The 8,666-nt window shown below is 37.7% G+C and overlaps 1 long non-coding RNA gene across 1 annotated transcript; it reads right to left on the bottom strand.

Moving 5' to 3' along the window:
• LOC139462264 (uncharacterized) lies at window positions 1–8,666 on the bottom strand. The gene is made up of 3 exons (XR_011653018.1): window positions 8,533–8,666; window positions 585–791; window positions 1–190 (listed from the first exon to the last, which is right to left on the bottom strand). It is a non-coding gene; the product is annotated as an uncharacterized lncRNA (long non-coding RNA).

An 8,666-nucleotide genomic window follows, 5' to 3' on the forward strand; every position in this document is an offset into this window, starting at 1 on the left:
GGAGGTATGTCGCATGGACTAGTCTTTTCTTCAGAATGGGAACCTTGGCAGTCAAGGCCACCATTTTGTGGTTTAGGACTGTCACATGTCCTATTTCTCCTTCGCACGTATCTAACATTGAGGCCACAGGTTGTAGGACATTCTCCCCACCACGAACTCCATCCCCCAAATGCACCATCCATTGGGATACCTTAAACATATTTTGCTCAAGATATTATTAAATGTATATACTATTTCTTTAGCATCTTATTTATTCTGATATATTTCTCCCTTAAACATGAATATCAACTTCATATTTATAGCCAACAATGTCATTGCATGCTGAAACAAACAATGTATATTTACCATGTATGGTGGAAGTGTTACAACGATACCACCTGTGTGAATATAACAAAATGCAACACATATAACGTACATGTAGTAAAGATCGTTGAATCAATTGCTCAATGATATAAGTGACGACTTAAAAACATACTGATGAAACAGTATTATTCAATTGGAGCATGGTACTTTAGAGACAAACGTATCAAAAACAACATATTTTTCAAACATTATTATATGAGCGCAACGTCATATACCCTTACCACAGGACTCAGGTATATTGTCACACAGTATCCGTGAAGACTCCTGCGGCAAAAGTCCTTGTTCCACACAAGTTGTTCCATTGCCCTGACGTAATGGGTTGTCACAGCTCCTCAGTCTCGTTCTTGTGCCGGTCACATTTACTCCACATGTTTGGTCACATGTGACATCACCCCATTCCTGCCATTCGGAGACGCCACCATTTATATCTGAAGATGCAGCAGAAAATGGAGATGACACATGTTCTTAAAATGTACAATTATCCTGTAGGTGTTACTGGTCGGGAATTTATATCATCTTACTTGCTGTAGGGTGTCCTCTTTTCTGTATGTCACAACTGACCTTTTTGAAAGGAACATGTTTTACACTGATACCTTGCCCTTAGAATAACCTTCAAACTTGGAATTTACCTATCTTTTATAAGGTCAGTTTGGCAGCAAATGCATGGTGTACATACTCATCTCCAAATACATACTCAAATGCAAAAGGGGTGGTAGTGTAACCTGGCTATTTAAGCGTTGATGTCCGGGTGTTACATCTTGTTCAATCAATCATTATATTTCGGTAACCACGGATACAATGTATAACGTAAAATGAATGACGAGAGACTATTAACCGAGTGTGTTTTCCTGTCGTAAAAATCATAAATTAGAAATGCAGATTGTATCCTGCAGAAAGACAAAGCCACACTGAAAATACAATCAACCAGGTGTTGTCAGGAGCACACTGAAACTCCGTCGTCAATGTCAGAAAGACAAACTCCTCGCCAACATCGGGGTGTTCCCAGCCATCTCAAAATTGAAATTCCGGGTGGTTAGCTGAATGATGACAACTTATAATCGCCTGATCAGTGACTTGAACTATATATGGTGGCATGGAGCAAGTGAACAACGATTTGCTTGGCTGTTCGGGCTCGATTTTATCACACCTGATTTCTGATTATTCGATCCTGGACTTGTGTATCTGACCCGGGGCCCCTGTTTGGGACCGAGCATTAATATTTTTTTTATCTGCAGAAACCTTCTCCAAAATCTGAAAATCACAGACTGAGACACATTAAAGATATTGGATACTTCTTGCTGATTTCTACCAAGTTGATGAATGCCAATAATATCCCTAAGGCGTTCATTGTATACGAGGAACTGCCAATTTGACCAAAAATACTGAATTAAAGCAAGATAAGATTATATATCTCAAGTGTTACTGTTGAAAATCAACAATACTAATGGAATGAACAAAGTGCTTAATATACCAATAAGCGGGGATCAGAAAGTCCTCATGTATGGGAGATATAATGGAGAAATCACAAGACAAATATATTACTTAATTTAACTAAAATTATCACATTCTAGGACAATTATTGCTTGTGGACTTTGGGAAAGCCTTTGACACTAGCGATTGATCTTTTATTCAAACAGCATTTGATTTATTTTTGGTTTGGCCGATTCAGTTAAAAGTTTCATGAGCACCTTTTTAAAATGGTACACAATCGTGCGATAATGAAAATGGATAAAAAAAATAATATCTAGAGGATGTTGTAATGGAGACCCCTTCTATTCATACATATTCATTCTTTGTGCACAAATACTGGCAATGTTGATATGAAACGATCAACATATCAAGGGAATAGAAATAGGAAATATTGAGTATTTACTATCACAATTCGATGATGACACCAACTGGTTTCTTGATGGTTTCGAAAGACGCCACGTAAACATGACACAAGGAGAATAATATGGATAGGATCAACGAAAAGATAAAAAGGGAAATTATGTCAACAGCACAAGGTTAGTTGGAGTCATAAACAATTTAAAAGGAGAGTGAAAGCTTAATGACAAGATAGTCAATAACAAATAGAAATCACATGTGAAGAAATACAGTGTGAAAATCGTTGATACCTCCCAAACACATTCATTTCTTTTCAGCAATAGCTGACACACCTGGCTGTGTTATAAATCAGTTTCAGGCTACGTTGGTGAAACAAGTCAGATTAAACATAAAGAAGTCTTATGATATGTGAAAATAAAGATGGAGAGACGATTGAAAACATATATTGGCTGCGTTCAAAAGTGAGCTCTATCTAGAGTGATTTAGAAAAAAGTATCTTAAATACAACACAGGTCAAAATTAAGATTACTGAAAATGTTCTGTTAATAAGCTTAAATTAAAATTGTAAATTATTTAACAAACCGCCTTCATTTAACCAGCTTTAAGAAGAACTCACACAAAATCAATACACTAGCAAACACACTGCATCAATTTATACAAACACGAACCTCTTCCAAACAGATGGTCAAATTGATATATGAATAGAACAACGTCCTCTATTTTAATTTATTGCTTCAGTAACCACAGTATATTAAGTACATACTGTTAACAACAGCAAAGTAATTATTACTTTCTTATATTCAAATTTCTTATGAAAAAATAAGTTAATATATTATAAAGGAGAAAATAGTGTCAACCAGTAAAATATGTAAAATGTCTTCGGATTAGGTCCTCTCGTAACTCAGTAAGATAAATAAAAATAAATAAAAAATAAAATCACAAACAATTCATAAGAAATCTCTGCTAAAAGGATACATATGTGTTTATAAATCGATGTCAAATAGTGATGATACCAGTTGTTCGCGAAAAGGTGAGAATACCTTGCCCCACCGTTGGCACTCGTCACAATGACACGCAATGGTAAATCAAGGGTTCAGCTGAACAAACACGGGAAGTTAATGAAGAAGTCATGGTGCATCGGAGATCGTTTTGGTCGCTGATGCGTGTGCCAATGCAAATGTTCCGATATGACTACAGATGTTACCATTCTCTTTCAATAAATGAAATTTCCATTTCAACCCTTTCCAAACAAGTGAGTGAGTGAGTGAGTTGGGTTTAACGCCGGTTTTAACAGTATTCCAGTTATATCACGGCGTGTCAGTTTAATGTGGGAAGAAAGCCCGAAGTGATGCAGGTCTCAGATGTTTACCACCACGAGCACGGGTATAGTGCTGACAAACCTAGAAACATAATCGGGGCGAACCGGGATTCGAACCCAAAATCATAGGTTTCTGGCGTGCGTTAAGGACGCAACTCTGCAGAGTGAATCGCGGCGCCTTAGACGAGTGCAAATGCGAATGTTTCGATATGACTGCAGCTGTAATCATTCTCTTTCAATAATGCCATTCCATTTTAACCCTTTTCAAACAAGCAAAACCAGAATTACATTTTGTACAAATAATGCGTTGTTCTATCTGATACACACATCATCAGAATATACATTAAGAAAAGGAAAACCCAATGCATTACAGAGCAATCATCATGTTGAAATATTGTTTGACGTTCAGTCGACTCTATGTAAATAGAGGTCATTCTACACATTGACAGGTTTGTACGAGCGTTCATACCATGTCTTTTTTCCAAGGATTTTCTCTATATGCAAATGCATGTAAAATAAATAAAAGCGACACAAATCATAATTGTGAGACATCTCTACAAAAAGTGTACTGTGTACGATTCTGACTTTATCGGCCCGTTGATATTCCGGGTATGAATGAGTCTCATGAAAGTTATGCTTGTCGTGCGAAGTGACTGAATGGCTGTATTGTGAAGCTGTAGTTGACTATTTTGGGTGCGTTGGACGTTGTCCATTTTGTGAAACTTGTTTGTCTGCTTCAGGATCGATTATTAACAGTCCGCCGTCTTAGAGCTGGAGCGTTGCACACAATGGCGTTAAGCAACAAACGGAGTGAATGCACACGTGCTCCTTTCACAACATGCAATTATTAATCAACCATTACTCTATTACGGGTTACAGGTTATCACAGACACACCTGTCTGATAACTCGCACATCTGAAATCGGGTGTAGACCGTAACTCAGAATACACGATAGCATTTTTCACTAGAGGCATAACTGGTTTCCTCAGATTCCCTTATGGAGTTGAACAAGAACTGATAGACCTTTTTACCAACAAAAGACCACATGCATGTTTATAGAGCACAGAACCAGGTAATAAAAGACGTCGTTTTGAAGAACGTTGTTGTATTAATGTTCGGGAATCACCATAGTTCTTCTTTCAAAAGTATGAATATACATGTACCAACAATACATACATGCTTCCGATTCACCCGATTGTAACATGAGGCTACAAACATTTTGAGGCCACCTGCAGAGTGAAAGGACCCGGAATGGACTATGTAATATCTAACGAGTTATCCGGAGTTCGATAACAACAGAATTATGGAATCACCGACAACAGTCTTTTAAATAAAACATGGTGCTGTTTATGCTCACGCAGATTTTACACAGTAATACATCACTCGTACATTTGACAGGCATTGAAAGCATGTAGTACAGCAACTTCGTAAGCTTGCATTAGGTGGGCGCCCCTGAAGAAAACTGAACAAGCCTTGCATCTGTTTCATTCTACACAGCACGTTCCTATAATGACGTCATATCGTTCATTGTGAGGCAAAGGAAATAATGTCATAGTCGTATATAGAAAGCGCCAAATTCCAAGCTCTCTGTTTAATATATTCTTTTCGTAGGTTTCTATTGTGTATTCTGCACTGAATGTATTGCCACACATGATTTGAATAGTGTAGTGCTGCACCTTCGCTTTGTGTAACCTACACATACCTATTTATATATGCATACCAACACTGACTGAAAAAGAAGTTATATTCTTGAAGTATGTATTCCTTCTGCGGAGATGCGGCCGTCAAATCGTCTGTTTCAATTTGAGGGGGGTTAATTGTGATTTCATAACCTTTGATTGATCTGAATCGAGTCATTTCCCAATTCATGGTAGAATTATTCTTTTTACGATGAGCTTCCTGTGTCAAAATCTTCTCTCAGCACTAATAAATCGTCCTTTGCAAATCACATTCTTGGCATTTAGATCGCTTCATGAAACGCGACCCTGCAGGCCACGCCCAATGCAAAGTAGCGTAACGTCGTTTTTCATGTTCAAACTTCCCCGTAGATGGTAATTAGTGACATAGAGTTGTAGTTAGTAACACATACATAGACTCTAAAATACCGAAACAATGCGTTCCACACTATAATGTATTGTTTGGGTTTTTGCAGGTGTTAGGTTACAGTTTTTATTTGGACGACACAGCCTCATCTCGATTACTTCTAAAGGATTTTTCCACGTGGGTATGTACCAGAAAAAAACTATACACAAGACACGTTCATCCTGAACCAAGGCTCATGTAGCTGAAATCCCATGACAACGAGTAAGTATTGAATACAAAGGACAGTAGATTCTGAAGAATGACATAGTTGCACAACTCGCTAAGAGTGTCTATCAAGACAAGTTATGCATCTGGTTCACATGCGTTTGGCAACCTTTCTCGAAAACACAATGTAACTAGTGAGTATAAGATCATAATGTACATATTTTTAAGGCAAAGTTATAGAGAAATATTATTTGGTCTAGGTTCAATACGTCTGTCAAAATTGTAGTTGATTACCAATAATCCTAATCAGACATTCATACATGAGATGATCCTCAAGCCACTAGCCCCCCGTTTGACAAAGGGCAGTTACTCCAGCAGACAGACCGATGGATTGCCGTGAAAGGCAATTAAAAACACCCATTGCGTATATGTTGCTTCGCCACAGCTTAAGAAAGAAATTTCAGTTGGAACTATATTGGCTAGTGTCACTGTCCGACTGACACATCACTCACCCTCAGACGTAATAAATATTAATGCGCGCATTCCAGGAAAACTTGCAATGTTTCGGTATTGTTTGTGAGAGAGGGAAAGCGATTTTGAAGCACAGAATTAAAGAATGACATTATATGATAAATGGGTTATCACGCGTGTGTGTTTGGGGATGGTAAATATCCTGCATTAGGAATAAACACTATGTATTTAGCTCGCCAAGGCTCGCTAAATACAATGTTTATTCCTAATGCGGGATATTTACCATCCCCAAACTTACTCGCGTGATAACCTCTATATACGAGCTGTTTTAATATTTAGTTCTATGTTCGTTGTATGTAGTATCTGATTACAATCGAGGGGTATATTCATGAAAATGAGAGCAATCGATATCGCGATTATGTATTAGCCATCATGCTTTGCTTGATAACCATATGCAATTCAACTGAGCTAGTGGTAATCAGGGGGCGTATTCAGAACAAAATCTCATGAGACGTTTCTTAAGGATACTGTTACCTCGCTAAGAAATAGTCTGAGAGTTACGCTTAGAAGTGTAGCCAAAATGGCTCTGACAGTAGTTTTTTGCTAAGTGCAAAGTGAAATCCGAGAGTAACGTTTGAGGGAATTTCCATCGTTTCTATGGTAAATCAAAGACATACTCTTTGACTTTGGAGTAAACCTTGCATTCCATGTCGTGTGTCATGCGATCCAGTAACACAAAAAGATTCACAAATTGAGTGTTTCAAAGAACATTAATAATAACTTATGATATACCAAGGTGACAAATTCGTTATTTACCCAAATGAAGTCTCGTTGTACGGCGTTAATGAGTCTATATAAATTATCATTGTTTTGACTCACTTGAAATGATCGAGGTGGTGAAAAATAAACATTTTCTTCCCATTACGCTAAAGAGTCAATATTTATTTCTTTATTTATAATTTTGTAATGTTTAGTATACAAGTATACATGGGACGAAAGGCCGGGCACATAATCGCGAAATAGACGTTAATAAGCGAACAAACTACACAATTTGATATTCAATTTGACAGTATTCTTGACATCGACTATTTCCACATTCCTTGGGAAAACCCTGGGAAAATCAGTTGATCAATGATGACTACCACTTGTAATCGCTATAGGTTCATGAACTACTTCGGAAATATCTCCAGTCACGTTTATCATGTCGGCCATTTTGACTTCTTGATGTAAATATAGTACAAGGCGATAGCTATCACCGTGACTGCCTTGAAATCGTAACATGCCTTTTCCGATCAAATGATAATAGTATTTGAATATATTTGGCGTAAGCAAACTGCAAAATATGTCTCTGTAGAACAATTCATTCATTCATTTACCTGGCGTATATATTGCCTATCTAATCTGGATCGACGTTTGCGACGACGCCATCCTCAGCCGCAGACCTAACCAGCTTTGATTTTGGCTTTTCTGGACGAGTATCAGAACATTCGAAAACCTGTAATCCGGAATTTGATTCAGTCTATGGGAAGACGATCCAGACAATCATTACCGCTGATGGTGGTCATAACCGTTACTGACAGTGTTTAACCTTGATCTTTCTTCATGTGTCATTTGTTATACACTGCCTCTTTCCTTTGTGATCTCAACATGATTAACATTGTTTTGTTCCTAATTGATATGAATAAAATAAGCATATTCTTCAGGGTTACATTTCGTGTTTCTTAGAATTGTATCAGATTTAACACCATTTAGGTACTCTGAGAATGGCTATGAATATAGTTTTCTGTCAGAAATATCACAATTGCTGTTTCCGTAGTCATTGCGAACATATGGTCATTGTTCCTTAAACCATAAGGCGATTGTCGAGTAAAACAACACAAAATTGCATTTTCACAAATTTTATAATCTCATACCATTCTTCCGTCAGCACCCCTATTCTAACGCTGAGCAACATATCATACGGGTCTTAATGTGTTGTTTCCGCTTTCTGTCATACATTTACATCAAAAAGCATTTGATTAATCTTCACAAAAACAAGTATCCTACCAGTAGAAATCCGACCCATGTCTTATATGTACATCTGTTCTTGTCTTGTAGATGGCGGTCGGGTAGCTTAGTGTTAAAACGTTCGCTTGTCTCGCCGAAGACCCGGGTTCGATTCCCGACATTGGTACAACGTGTGAAGCCCATTTCTGTTGTCTCCAGTCGTGATATAGTTGCAACATTGTTAAACGCGGCGTAAAACCATACTCACTCACTCTCTCAATTGTCTTGTAGATATCTAAAGTGAACTAAAGTGAACTTACCCTGCGAATAGGAACAGCCAATCAACACGAGGAATATCCATAGAATTGCCGATTTATCCACAAATGACATTGTACATTTATATTTCTACATTATTCACAGTACATGGGAAAGAAGTAGGTGGCGACTGACGCCG

This window comes from Haliotis cracherodii, unplaced genomic scaffold, assembly GCF_022045235.1.
Source record: "Haliotis cracherodii isolate W230 unplaced genomic scaffold, xgHalCrac1.p SCAF_15, whole genome shotgun sequence".
NCBI classification, from domain to species: domain Eukaryota; kingdom Metazoa; phylum Mollusca; class Gastropoda; order Lepetellida; family Haliotidae; genus Haliotis; species Haliotis cracherodii.